This window comes from Phocoena sinus, chromosome 10, assembly GCF_008692025.1.
Source record: "Phocoena sinus isolate mPhoSin1 chromosome 10, mPhoSin1.pri, whole genome shotgun sequence".
Taxonomy (NCBI): domain Eukaryota; kingdom Metazoa; phylum Chordata; class Mammalia; order Artiodactyla; family Phocoenidae; genus Phocoena; species Phocoena sinus.
Window position 1 is genome coordinate 29,867,671 of NC_045772.1, and position 15,733 is coordinate 29,883,403.

Here is a 15,733-nt window from a genome sequence, read left to right on the forward strand (position 1 = left end):
TCTTATTTAGCTTTGCAAATATCTCCAGAAATTCTCTTTCTCTTCTTCTCTCTCCTTCCTTCCCTCACCAACTGGGTGGACATATCTATATGACTATTACTTTTTCTTCCGTGTTTCTACCTGATCCTTTAATGATATGCTAGGAATAGAACTCTGTCCTAAAACCATGTAACCAGAAGAAATTGTCACTCCCAGGAACTGAGGCCTATTTCCATTATCCAATGCCTGACTAGGGTCCTCCTTGAAGGACTGACTTTGAGTGTTAGCCATAATCTGAAAAGCCAACTTTAATTGGTTAATAGATCTTTCTCTCATGCATCAAAACCTGCCTAGACTAGGTCTGAACTTTCATCCCTTTGTACATGCCTCACTGTCATAACAACCTGCCCTTAAACAAGCCAGCTAAGGGAGGACACATTTATTTTAGATACTGTACAAACCCAATAATCTCTCTCTCCCACCCCACTGCTCATGTTACTGAGAACTCGGCATATCTAAACATGCTCACATTATGATCATATCTAAAGAAATCCTGTATTTTACGTTGCATATCCCCCCAAAAATATAGAATTAATGTATACAAAGAAGGATGAAAATAGTCATGCTGGTACAAAATATGTTTACTGACACCGACTGGCAAAGAACAAGACTCAGAGTTGTTATTCTTCTCATACACACTGCATGAGTTAAGCAAATTTCAACTAGCTCTACAGCATTAGTCAGACCTCCAGGCTTAAGATGTTGCATTGTTTAATATTTTCCATTACTGTGAAGGTAAACACAGTCATTAATCCAACATCTTGGCAACAGCAATGTTTTGCTGTGGAAAAGCTGATCACCAAGACTGTGGTAAATACATGGGTGTATAGGACATTTTGATATATAGTGTTTGGGAGAATGGATAAATAATGTTCTTGAAACATATTTGACTGGATGTTTATTTTGTAAATCACCATAACCATTTAAATAAGAAGCTTAGAATGATGTTAAAATATTTTTGAAATAGTCCAAAATATCTTCACATATAATTCAAATTTATTTTCCAGCAATCATAAGAATCAAATCATTTTCTCCAATAAAATAGTATTTTATCCAGCAAAGAAAATAAAGTAGTATAATACAGTCATTTTTTTAAGAGGGACATATTTGAGTATAAGCCAAATATCTAAGCCAACCCTTGTTTTTAAAAGTAAAAGAAAGCAAAAAAAAAGTAAGTTTGGGTGCTTTCTTATAAACTTAAGTTTTATAAGCTGTGTACTCTCGTAACAGTAATTATTAATAATTCTTTAAGTGATTTTATGTGGCATAAGCTTAATTCATAATATAATTATTTGCACTTTTAATAATTCCTAGGGTTTATCAGAGAAGAAAAAGTAAAATCTAATGATCCATAATTCCATAAACTGAATTTTCTATTATTGACATTTTAATAAATGTTTTGGAGGAAACACACACACATATCACATGTTTTATATATATATATATATATATATATATATATATATATATATACAGGAAACAGCATAGATAGATGTTAAATTATGAAAGATTTGCCATATCTGTACTTCATTTCCTTTTTTGTTGCTGTGTTGCAAAGATTTATCCAGGATTACCACTAAAGTGAGCCAGTGGAGGATTGGCTGATGAACAGAGAAAGAAGAAACAATTTCAGGATAACTATTTAATGTGTCAGTTTGGCTCCATAAACTGAAGAATGAAAAAAGGTTCTTGGTCCCACGTTTTAAAAAATGTTGAATCTTCCTTATGGAAACTTACGTGGCTAATTTCCTTCTGAGGAGACTGAACTGGCACATGTATGACTAAAATTCTTTAATATGAAGCAAAGCATTTTCTCAAACCACGTCTTTCCCCATTTTTATTATCTTGTTAATAAATATCAGAGATAGACTAGAGAACCAATTGTTTACAATATGCTGGAGAAATTGTGGCTTAAGCCTAAGTCATCTAAGTTTCCTGGCTTTTTGCTATAACTTCGATTATATTTTCCATTTTGAAACATAATGAATTCAGGGAAGCTCTTAACAATATTCACTCAGGATAACTTGTATTTATATGGAAAGGATTTGAGGAAATAAAATTTGCTATAGTTATTCCATAAAATTCACTTGGTTCTTTGAGGTACTATGTATATAAGGAGTGGCTATCATGATGCCATGCTTCCCAATCAATTAAAACTATGATAAATATTGATAATTGAAGACAAGGAACAAACAGAAGGGAGTAATAAAGAACCACTCTCCTTTCCTCATTGGTTGATTTCTGGTTTGTGTCTTTGTAGTCTGAACCCAACTAGGAGGTAGTAGACTGCGGGGCCATATGTAAATAACTTCTTCATTCTGAACTCCTCCTGGTCCTAGTTATAAAGGGAGAACTGTGTCTATGTAGCTTCTAAGATCCTTTCTAATGTAACACTGAATTACTATGTTATATTCTTGTGGTATCCAAAGAAATATAATGCCTATGGAATTATCAGAAGCAAAGAAGATTGATTTTTCAAACATGTGAAAAATTAACACTTTAAAAGAAAAGAATAACTTTTGGCAAAATTTTGCTAGAATTAAAACATACTGAAAAGAGGAGGAGCAAATATAAAGGGAGATATCCCTAATAAAGCAATTAGAACAAACAGAATAGAAAGCACAGAAGGAGCTATTTGCTGCAAAGCAAATCTTGGTTATGTGGATGGAGAGTTTATCATATGTAAAAAAAAAAACAAGAAAGAAATACAGAACCCCTGAGAATAAGACATAAACTGGTATATGTTCTAAACATAAAATAATATGCAGTTATCATTTGGCACCCAGGCTGTTCCAGCACATTAAAGTACTTAGAACAAAGATCACTATCTAATTAATGTTCAGGGGAAATATTTTAAATATGTTCTAAACAAGGGCAGCATTCACATAAAAAGAAAATGAAAAGACATTTTTAAATATAAATGAATTTAATATATATAGCATTTTTGGAAAAGTCTATATGAAAATGCAATGCAGTCAAATACATAATGAATCAAAATTAAAAACAATAAATCAACAAGTCAAAGAATGAAAGGATTAGAAGAGAATTCTGAATCCATGTAAGCATACCATTAAATCTTAAAAATTATAAAAACTAGTTGCAAAACGGAATGTGTTTTAATTATAGAAATAAAAGTTAATACATTGGAAAATAATAGGCAAAAATATCCCAGAGTGTACCAAAAACTGGGAGAGTTGGCCAGACAGTGAAGGGTACAATAGTCCTTAATTTTCCACAGCAGGGAGTCAAAGGATATCGTTTACTCTCTGTAGCTGATAACTAGAAAAGTTTAGGCAATGTAACTTAAAGATATGGAGATACTCACATTTAGAAAAGAACAATTGAATACACTATATTCCTTCCAAATTAGCAAAGATAGAAGGGAAAGAATAGCAAAAACAATTAAAATAAAGGATACACACATTAAATCGCACACACACATAAAATGTTTAGACTTAGATACTCGAAGTAGAACAAAACATCTGATAAGAATGCAAATGAAAACTTCACCAAACTGAGATAGAGTCTATCCTGAAAACTTCTAAAGGAAATACAATAAGCTATAAAGAATAATAATCAGATCAACTTCATATTTTTCATCAGTAAAAACAGATGCCAAAAAAGTGAAACACCTTCAAAAATTATAGGGAAATAGTTTGTAATCTAGAATTCTATACTCTTGTGGTAGATTGTATAGTGACTGAAAAATATTCACTCTCTCCTCGTAATAGGATTATACATCCCTATCAATCGACCTGTGATTTTTCTGAGCATATGTTGCTATGGCACTGACCACAGATTTTGACCAGGTAGATGTGCTTTGGCAACTGAGATGTGAATGGACATGGTATTTGCCAGATCTCAGTTGGAAGCTTTAAATGTTACTGTGTGATTTGGTTTCACATCACCCTTGCATCCCTGCCCTCTGCTGTGAGAATGCACATCCTAAACAGGGGATACTCTATCAGGCTGAGGCCCTGAATGGTAAGATTTGAGCTGCTGAGCCATGTTGAGCCACGCTGAGTCAAGCAGAGCTGAAGTTGATCCACAGCCCTCATATGATGTGAGACAGAAATAAATATATGCTGTTGTAAGTCACTGAGATTTTGACTGTTTATTACCATAGCAAAACTGAACATACATAAAAAGGACTTTTACGCCATGAGGAGGAAATTTATTGTAATCTCAGCATTCACTTCCGCTTTGTTCTATTATTAGCAAAGAGATTTTCATCTGGGAACTACTCTTTTTCCAAGCTCCATTCAAATGGTTTGGGTGATTCTATGCACAAGTCCCAACTCCATGAGGTGGGGCTAATGTTCTTTGCCCATACTGATTCGATCAGCAGTGGGTACATGACCGTTATCAGCCATGAGACATATTTAGTAGCTTTTACATATTCACATGGTTGCTACTGAGAAAAGCTTTCTCTGGACTTAACCCTGGATAGCTATAAGTCTAGATCTTTCAGTGGCCATCATGAGAAGACAGACTGTTTTAAAAAGGCCAAACTTGAAAGTGAAATTGAGACTGAGCTATATGAAATTATTAAAACCTTGGACACAAATATGGTCTTCCTGGACTTTTCTTGAACTAATACATAACTCTCCTTTATGATTTAGACAATTTGAGTTAAATTAACGTTTACTCATAGCCAAAGTAACGTGTATTACTGTAGCTCCCATTCACCTTTTTTTTCATTTGATGAGGTACTCAAGTAAAATGAGTAAATCAAGAAAGAGCAAAAGCTTGAATTAAAAAAAAAAGCATAAAACTCTATGAAACAGTGAAGTTCAAGGAAACAGATGTGTATTTTGTGAAGTAACTGGTCACATGGTGGGAAAAAAATTGCCTTCAAGAATCTAAGAAGGATTTCTTCAAAAATGTGTCCCAAGCAACAGAAAAATGATTAAGAAACTGGAAGACATTAGTAACAGAGTAAAGAATGTGCATGCTTTATTTTCCTTTTATTCTCCCAGTAAGATAAAAGAAAGGCAGTAAGAAATATCCAACTCTACCACAAATAATTATACAAGAAAGTCATCACTTTTAGCTGATGCAAACTAGAAAAGACATTACTTGAGGAAGTTGGTGGAATATAGAAGAGGAGGATTCATTTGCCAATATTGCCAGAAGCTAAATGTGTTACTGATACTAACACAAATTTTTGGTAAAATTGACAAAAGTCTAGAGGTGGAAAATTCTTCATTTGGGAAATATTTATAAATAAGAACTTAAGAAATCAAGAAATAGAAATTTAAGTGTATTGTAACTATAACCATGTCAAATCAAAGGTACTTAATTGTCAATATTTGTGAATGTGTTTTGAAAGTTAGCTAAATACTCAACTAGCACAACAGAAAGTGGATAGATAAGATCAAAAGGAAAGATAAGTCAATAAAAATAAAGCTTCATCTAAATCCTCTATACGTGTGGACCCCTCATTACAACTAAAGTCATAAATGTTTAAAGGGATTGCCTCTTACAAAAAAGGCCTGAGAATGCAGAGGGTTAGGAAGGACAGGGGAAATTGGCTTTCATCACAAGTACTTTTGTACAAACTTGTACAACTGCATTTCCTACTTGCTTTTTGTGTATTATTTTTATTTTTTATAAGAAAATGAACTAAGCTCAGCTATTGAAAGAAGAAAGTTTTAATTAAACTAAAATAAAATTTGAACTACATGATGCATGCAAGAATTCACAATGTAAAGCAACGTACCTAACTAACATAAAAATACAGGAACAAAAAAATAAGACTCTGAACTCTAAAAACATATTAATAAGAAAACAAATACCCAGTTTAAAAAAAAATACCAAAGATCTGAAAAGACATTTAACCAAAGATATAAAGATAATAAGTAAGCACATGAAAAAATGCTCATCACCATTACTCATTAGGAAAATTCAAATTAAAGCCACAGTGAGATACTACTAGACTCACCATGCCAAGTGTGGAAGACACTGTGAGGCAGCTAGTACACTTAATCTCTTCAGATGAGAATGTAAAATATTGCAGACACCTTAAATAGTTTGATAGTCTCTTAAAAAGTTAAACACAGACCTGCTTTACAATCTGACTATAACCCAGTCATTCCACTCTTAGATATTTGCCCAAGGTGAAGAAAAAGCATATGCCCAAACAAAAGACTTGTACAATAATTTCTTATAGCTTTCTATGTAATAGTCAAAAACTGGAAACAGGACTTCCAGAATGACAGCTTTGTGAACCTGTTCCTCAATGAAACACCTGTTAATGGTAAAAATTATAAAAGCCAAAAAACCTCAATCTTTTAAAATTCACTGGAAACTGTCTTAAGGATATACAGAAACTAAATAAATACTTATTTAATAAAATCTAAATGTCAGTAAGAACAATGAGCATTGGTGGCACTTGAGTCATGTCCTGTTTCCTCTTTCTCCAATCCCAGCTCAGCATAACAGAAACTCCATTCTGGTCAGGTGTGGCCAAGATGATGGGGCTTTATCTTGCTCCAGATCTTTATCAGAAACTACAGTATCTCCCCTGGAGGAGAAGGCAGCAAGCATTTCTCATCCTTCCAAGTTCTGTCATGCAGAAGCTGAATTCTGAACAAATGCAGCCAAGAGGTAGAGGGCTCTGTTCCCCCATTCAGCTCTCGCTCATAGGGTGGAGGCCCTACCCAGGCAAGGCAGATTAAGAATAATGGGACCCCATATGTTAATACTGTAAATATAAGTCCTTGCCCCAGCTTGCTCATGGGGCAGAGATTCCATGCTGGTAGAGGAAAGCTGAGAAAAACAGAGGCTACCATCCTCACTGAGCATCCTGCTCATAAAGTAGAAGAGTCACCCCAAGAGAAGTGGTCCACTGTCCTCTCCCCCAGTTCTGGGGCAATGACTCAGAGTTTGCCCATGGGGAGAGGCAAGCCATAAGACCAGAAGGCTCCAAAGCTCTCTTCAGGTGAACTGACTTTATTGGGAGTAGAGTATGAGAAAGTTCAAGCCTAATTACACTCTTAAAATCAATGGGAATTTGGAGTTCTAGCATATAAAAGGAGGCTGGAGGCTCTAAGGGAGCAATCTGGTAAAACATAGGCCAGTTATTTATCAGGGAAAGAAACAGCTAAAATGATCTCTTCTAGTTTCAGAACAAACCTCAAAATTGCCTTTAAAAACTACTCCTGAAAAGGGGCCTGCTTTTAATTGGATCAGACCATGGAGCAATTTATACTGTAAGGCATTGCCAAAAATTTAGAGCAATCAGCGGGCAATTAGGGAGCCTAACCACTGGGTGTAATATCAAAAGAGGCAGATAGCTTAACACAGAGAACTGGAGAAGAGTCAAAGAGAGCTCTGCTAAGACGCTGTCATTTTTGACTGTACGTATCCAAGCCTGCACTCTCTGAGATGTGATATCAGAGGTATCACATTGCAGGGAAACGGACTTCACTAAAATCATCCAGCCAAAACACTAATCAAATGAACAAGCAAGCAGGGCAACAAGAAGTCCTAAACAAGGGAGATCAGCATCCAGAGTTACTACAACATGATATCTGAACAGCCAGTTTTCAACAAAAAATTATGAGGCACACGAAGAAATGGGAAATGTGACCCATACATAGGAGAAAAACAAGCAAGTAACAGAAAGAGCATGTGAGAGGGCCAGATGTCTGATTCAGGAGACAGCCTTCAAGGCAACTATAAATATGTTCAAAAAACCAAAGGAAACCATGCTTTAAGCAGTGAAGGAAAGAGCTCCATTTCTGGTTGACAGTGTGAGGAGCTCTGATGACGTATTTCCCAGTGAAACTGGTAAAAATTATGAAATGACAATCACTTAAAGTGATTATGCTGAATGAAAAATGACAGACAAAATTAAGTACATGTTATAACAGGAGATGTAAACATGATAGTGACAGAGTCAGAGCAGTGGTTGCCCGGCTATGTGGAGAGGAAGAGGGAAGGGTGTTGAAACTTTTTGGGTGATTGATATATAAATTCTTTGGATGGTGGTGATCCTTTCATAAGTTTTATATATGTATATATGTATCTAAGTTAACACTTTAAATATAATACTGTTTTTAGTGTAAATTCATAATAAATCTCTCTAAAAAAGGTTGGACAAAAATACAATAGGAAAAAGCTAACAAAAAGAATGCGGGGATCACAATTCCATGGAGTTTTATCATAAGAGCATTTAACTCAGGAGACACCTTTAGATGCTAACCTCCCATAAGGTGTACTCCAATGTCTCATTAAAAAAAGCTGTTGATTTAAAAAAATATTTATATAGGATTAACACTGAAACAGCATAAAATTCACCCTGTAGGCACACAGAAACATTTTGAAGTCCTCCACCCATCCTCATACTCCTTTGCAATTTGAAGGTTATTCTGAATGCAGAATGGTTTGATTACTTGAACATCTGCAAAGAGATAATTTGTTCCTTTCTCAGATTACTGTTTATCAAACTTCAGTGTGCATAAGAATTACTGTGCTTACTTTATATACAAAATAAAATTATGTACATGAAATACATGGACAATTTAGGGGGGTTGCAAGTGTAATTTGGTGAAGGTGTGATTTCTGCCTTACAAGCATGAATGCAATCAAAATCAAAGCCAAATGCATGAAATCAAAGTTACTGTATCACAATGGATATATCATCAGAATTACAAGAGTATATAGTAAAGGAATTTTACTCCCTCAATAAGTTATCATCATTTACATGAAAAAAATTAGCAGGAAATACAAAGAAGTAGCAGAAAAACACAGAAGTGGAAGACTTTTTCAGTCCTTCACGACTATTTAAATCTTGAAGAGTGGTCAGAGAAATCCAACTGTAAATATGTGATATAAGCCCTGTTTTCAAAAAGCTCATTTTTGTTTGTAGTACCATTTTATTTTTTATTTTTTGGGGGGGAAATGTTTATTTTATTTTATATTTTTTAACATCTTTATTGGAGTATAATTGCATTAAGATGTTGTCATAGTTTCTTCTGTATAACAAAGTGAATCAGCTATATGTATACATATATCCCCTAATCCCCTCCCTCTTGAGCCTCCCTCCCACCCTCCCTATGCCACCACCCTAGATGGACACAAAGCACCGAGCTGATCTCCCTGTGCTATGTGGCTGCTCCCCACTAGCTATCTATTTTACATTTGGTAGTGTATATATGTCCATGCCACTCTCTCACTTCGTCCCAGCTTACACTTCCCCCTCCATGTGTCCTCAAGTCCATTTTCTACATCTGCGTCTTTATTCCTGCCCTGTACCTAGGTTCTTCAGACCATTTTTTATTTTTAGATTCCATATATATGTGTTAGCATACAGTATTTGTTTTCCTCTTTCTGACTTACTTCACTCTGTATGACAGTCTCTAGGTCCATCCACCTCACTACAAATAACTCAGTTTTGTTTCTTTCTATCCCTCAGTAATATTCCATTGTATATATGTGCCACAGTTTCTTTATCCATTCATCTGTCGATGGACACTTAGGTTGCTTCCATGTCCTGGCTATTGTAAATAGTGCTCCAATGACCATGGTGGTACATGACTCTTTTTGAACTATGGCTTTCTCAGGGTATATGCCCAGTAGTGGGATTACTGGGTCATATGGTAGTTCAATTTTTAGTTTTTTAAGGAACCTCCATACTGTTCTCCATAGTGGATGTGTCAATTTATATTCCCACCAACAATGCAAGAGGGTACCCTTTTCTCCACACCCTCTCCAGCATTTATTGTTTGTAGATTTTTTTGATGATGGCCATTCGGACTGGTGTGAGGTGATACCTCACTGTAGTTTTCTTTTTGCGGTACGTGGGCCTCTCACTGCTGTGGCCGCTCCCGTTGCAGAGCACAGGCTCCGGACGTGCAGGCTCAGTGGCCATGGCTCACGGGCCCAGCCACTCCGCGGCATGTGGGATCCTCCCGAACCGGGGCACGAACCCGCATCCCCTGCATCGGCAGGCGGACTCTCAACCACTGCGCCACCAGGGAAGCCCCTCATTGTAGTTTCGATTTGCATTTCTCTAATGATTAGTGATGTTGAGCATCCTTTCATGTGTTTGTTGGCAATCTGTATATCTTCTTTGGAGAATGTCTATTTAGGTCATCTCCCCATTTTGGGGCACTTAAATCCATTTTGTTTAATGTATCATTTAAAGCTTGTGTTTCCTTATTTATTTTCATTTTGGATGATCTCTCCATTGGTGAAAGTGGGGTGTTAAACTCCCCTACTATTATTGTGTTGCTGTCGATTTCCCCTTTTATGGCTGTTAGCATTTGCCTTACGTATTGAGTTGGGTGCATAAATTTTTACAATTGTTGTATCTTCTTCTTGGATTCATCCCTGGATGATTATGTAGTGTCTTTCTTTGTCTCTTGTAATAGTCTTTATTTTAAAGTCTATTTTGTCTGATATGAGAATTGCTACTCCAGCTTTCTTTTGATTTCCATTTACATGGAATATCTTTTTCCATCCCCTCACTTTCAGTCTATATGTGTCCCTAGGTCTGAAGTGGGTCTCTTGTGGACAGCATGTATATGGATCTTCTTTTTATATCCATTCAGCCAGTCTATGTCTTTTGGTTGGAGCATTTAATCCATTTACATTTAAGGTAATTATTGATATATATGTTCCTATTACCATTTTCTTAAGTGTTTTGGGTTTGTTATTGTAGGTCTTTTTCTTCTCTTGTGTTTCCTGCCTAGAGAAGTTCCTTTAGCATTTGTTGTAAAGCTGGTTTGGTGGTGCTGAATTCTCTTAGCTTTTGCTTGCCTCTAAAGGTTTTAATTTCTCCGTCAAATCTGAATGAGATCCTTGCTGGGTAGAGTAATCTTGGTTGTAGGTTTTCCCCTTTCATCACTTTAAATATGTCCTGCCACTCCCTTCTGGCTTGCAGAGTGTCTGCTGAAAGATCAGCTGTTAACCTTATGGGGATTCCCTAGTATGTTATTTGTTGCTTTTCCCTTGCTGCTTTTAATATTTTTTCTTTGCATTTACTTTTTGATAGTTTGATTAGTATGTGTCTTGGGATGTTTCTCCTTGGATTTATCCTGTATGGGAATCTCTGTGCTTCCTGGACTTAGTTGACTATTTCCTTTCCCATATTAAAGAAGTTTTCCAATATAATCTCTTCAAATATTTTCTCTCCCTTTCATTTTCTCTTCTTCTTCTGGCACCCTATAATTCAAATGTTGGTATGTTTAATGTTGTCCAAGAGGTCTCTGAGTCTGTTCTCAATTAGTTTTCATTCTTTTTTCTTTATTCTGCTCTGTGGTAGTTATTTCCACTATTTCATTTTCTAGGTCACTTATCTGTTCTTCTGCCTCAGTTATTCTGTTATTGATTCCTTCTAGAGAATTTTTAATTTCATTTATTGTGTTGTTCACCATTGTTTGTTTGCTCTTTAGTTCTTCTAGGTCCTTGATAAATGTTTCTTGTATATTCTCCATTCTATTTCCAAGATGTTGGACTATCTTTACTATAATTATTCTCAATTCTTTTTCAGGTAGTCTATTTCCTCTTTATTTGTTTGGTCTGGTGGGTTTTTATCTTGTTCCTTCATTTGCTGTGTATTTCTCTGTCTTCTCATTTTGCTTATCTTACTACATTTGGGGTCTCCTTTTCACAGTCTGCAGATTCCTAGTTCCTGTTGTTTTTGGTGTCCGCCCCCCATGGGTAAGGTTGGTTCAATGGGTTGTGTTGGCTTCCTGGTGGAGGGGACTGGTGCCTGTGTTCTGGTGGATGAGGATGGATCTTGTCTTTCTGGTGGAAAGGACTGCATCAGGTGGTGTGTTTTGGAGTGTCCTTGACCTTATTATGATTTAGGCAGCCTCTCTACTAATGGGTGTGGTTGTGTTCCTGTCTTGTTAGTTGTTTGGCCTAGGGTGTCCAGCACTGGAGGTTGCTAGTCATTGAGTGGAGCTGAGTCTTAGCGTTGAGACAGAGATCTCTGGGAGAGCTCTTGCCGATTTATATTATGAGGGGCTGGAAATCTCCGGTTGTCCAATGTCCTGAACTCAGCTCTCCCACCTCAGAGGCTCAGGCCTGACACCTGGCCAGAGTACCTACACCCTGTCAGCCACACGGTCAATTCTGGAGGCTGAGGAGTACCTCTGGAAGCTGGAGGTCCAGGAAAGCCGGTGGTATACTTCCAGTCCATGACCCAAGTCTGAAGGCCTGGAGAAACAGGCTGCAAGTGTGCCTCCAGGGTAAAGAGGCGGGTCTGTAGTACTTTTAGTAATGTAAAATACTTTATGTTAATCACTTAAATAGTATAATTCATCATTAGAAATCTAAATGTTGGAGATATGTTTGATTCTACTCTGAGAACTACTGTCACCAACAAAGCCCATTAACAATTTCTGGGAAGTAAAAATAGAATCCGGGTAATAAAATAAAGCCTAACCTTTTGTTTTCCTTTGTGCTTTGTCTAGTTTCACTTGCTCATAGGTTGCCATGGGCAGAGGCCTTGCACTGACACTTCAGACCAGAATTCCTGGTGAGAAATGACCGTGCTGATGTGTCAGTTCGGGACCATGTGCAGAAGAGCTGCACACGACACTCAATTCCAGATGGCGATGGCGCTGGGGGTGGGGCCGTGTGCAGGGGCAGTGTAAGCAGCACAGCTAGCCTTCCCCCCAAGAACTCTGCCCCTTCCCTGCCTGTCAGGGGAGTGTGTGCTCTAGAGCTCAGATCCAGCCTCTTCAGTTTTTGTTCAAAGAATAAAGCCTTCCTCTGCTTCTAAACCAAACTCAGTCTTGTTCTACTGGCTCCAACAACACAGGGCAAGAGGACACTTGTTGGGGCCCGACTTGAAAGTGTCATGAGGGAGGACCTTCAAGATGGCTGAGGAGTAAGATGTGGACATCACCTTCCTACCCACAAATACATCAAAAATATATCTACATGTGGAACAACTCCTACAGAACACCTACTGAATGCTGGCAGAAGACCTCAGACCTCCCAAATGGCAAGAAACACCCCATGTACTTGGGTAGGGCAAAAGAAAAAAGGAAAAACAGAGAAAAAAGAATAGGAGTGGGACCTGCACCTCTGGGAGGGAGCTGTGAAGGAGGAAAAGTTTCCACACACTAGGAAGCCCCTTTACTCGTGGAGACGGGGGTTGGGTGGGCGGGAAGCTTCGGAGCCACAGAGGAGAGTGCAGCAGCAGGGGTGCAGAGAGCAAAGCAGAGAGATTCACGCACAGAGGACTGGTGCTGACCAGCACTCACCAGCCTGAGAGGCTTGTCTGCTCACCTGCCGGGGCACGTGGGGGCTGGGAGCTGAGGCTCAGGCTTGGGAAGTCAGATCCCAGGGAGAGGACTGGGGTTGGCTGCGTGAACACAGCCTAAAGGAGGCTAGTGTGCCACAGCTAGCCAGGAGAGAGTCCGGGGAAAAGCCTGGAACTGCCTAAGAGGCAAGAGACCATTGTTTCGGGGTGCACCAGGAGAGGGGATTCAGAACACCACCTAAATGAGATCCTGAGATGGGCACGAGCCACGGCTATCAGCTCAGACACCAGAGATGGGCGTGAAATGCTAAGGCTGCTGCTGCAGCCACCAAGAATCTTGTGTGCAAACACAGGTCACTGTCCACACCTCCCCTCCTGGAAGCCTATGCAGCCCGCCACTGCCAGGGTCCTGTGATCCAGGGACAACTTCCCCGGCACGCCTCAGGCTGTTGCAGGCTCATGCAGGCCTCTGCCGCCACAGGCACACCCAACATTCCATACCCCTCCCTTCCCCTGGACTGAGTGAGCCAGAGACCCTATTCAGCCACTCCTTTAACCCCCTCCTGTCTGGGTGAACAACAGATGCCAGAGGGCGACCTACATGCAGAGGCAGGGCCAAATCCAGAGCTGAACTCCAGGAGCTATGTGAACAAAGAGAAAGGGAAATCTCTCCATGCACCCTCAGGAGCAGCGGATTAAATATCCACAGTCAACTTGATGGTCCCTGCATCTGGGAAATATGTCAATAGACAACAAATCATCCTAAAATTGAGACAGTGAACTTTGGGAGCAACTGTAGACTTGGGGTTTGCTGTATGCAACTGACTACTTTCTGATTTATATGTTTATCTTAGTTTAGTATTTAGACCTTATTATCATTGGTAGATTTGGTTACTGATTTGGTGGCTTTCATCCTTTTTCTAATATATATACACATATATTCTTTTTTCCTTCTTCTCTTTTTGTCAGTGTACATGTGTATGCTTCTTTGTGTGATATTGTCTGTATAGGTTTGCTTTCACCATTTGTCCTAGGTTTCCATCTGCACATGTTTTTTACTATAGTTTTTAGCACTTGTTATCATTGGTGGATTTGTTTCCTGGTTTGGTTGCTCTCTTCTTTTTTCCTTTTTTAAAATTACTTTTATTTTTTTATTTTAATAATTCTTTTTTATTTTTTTATTTTAATAACTTTATTTTATTTATTTTTCTTTTCTCCATTTCCTTCTGAGCCGTGTGGTTGACCGGGTCTTGGTGCTCTGACCAGATGTCAGGCCTGAGCCTCTGAGGTGGGAGAGCTGAGTCCAGGACTGGTCCACCAGAGACCTCGTGGCCCCTCATAATATCAATCGGAGAGAGCTCCCCCAGAGATCTCCAACGCAAAGCTAAGACACAGCTCGACTCAACGACCAGCAAGCTCCAGTACTGGACACCGCGTGCCAAACAATTAGCAAGACAGGAACACAACCACACCCCTGAGCAGTCATAAGTTCACAGATACCCCAAAACACATCACCAGATGCAGCCCTGCCCACCAGAAAGACAAGATCCATCCTCATCCATCAGACACAGGCACCAGTCCCCTCCACCAGGAAGCCTACACAACCCACTGAACCGACGTTACCCTCTGGGGGCAGACACTAAAAATAACAGGAACTACGAATCTCAGCCTGCAAAAAGGAGACCCCAAACACAGTAAGGCAAGCAAAATGAGAAGACAGAGAAACACACAGCAGATGAAGGAGCAAGGTAAAAACCCACCCGACCAAACAAATGAAGAGGAAATAAGCAGTATACCTGAAAAAGAATTCAGAGTAATTATAGTAAAGAGGATCCTAAGTCTTGGAATAGAATGGAAAAAATACAAGAAATGTTTATCAAGGACCTAGAAGAATGAAAGAGCAAACAAACAATGATGAACAACACAAAAATGAAATAAAAATTCTCTAGAAGGAATCAGTTGCAGAAAATGACTGAGGCAGAAGAACAGATAAGTGACCTGGAAGATAAAATAGTGGAAACAACTTCCACAGAGCAGAATAAAGAAAAAAGAATAAAAAGAATTGAGGATACAGTCAGTGAACTCTGGGACATCATTAAACACACCGACATTCGAACTATAGAGGTCCCAGAAGAAGAATAGAAAAAGAAAGGGACTGAGAAAATATTTGAAGAGATTATATTGGAAAACTTCTCTAATATGGGAAAGGAAATAGTCAATCAAGACCAGGAAGCACAGAGAGTCCCATACAAGACAAATCCAAGGTGAAACATGCCAGCACATATTAATCAAACTATCAAAACTTAAATACAAAGAAAAAATATTAAAGGCAGCAAGAGAAAAGCAACACATAATATACAAGGGAATCCTCATAAGGTTAACAGCTGATATTTCAGCAGAGACTCTGCAAGCCAGAAGGGAGTGGCACAATATATCTAAAGTGATGAAAGGGAAAAACCAACAACCAAG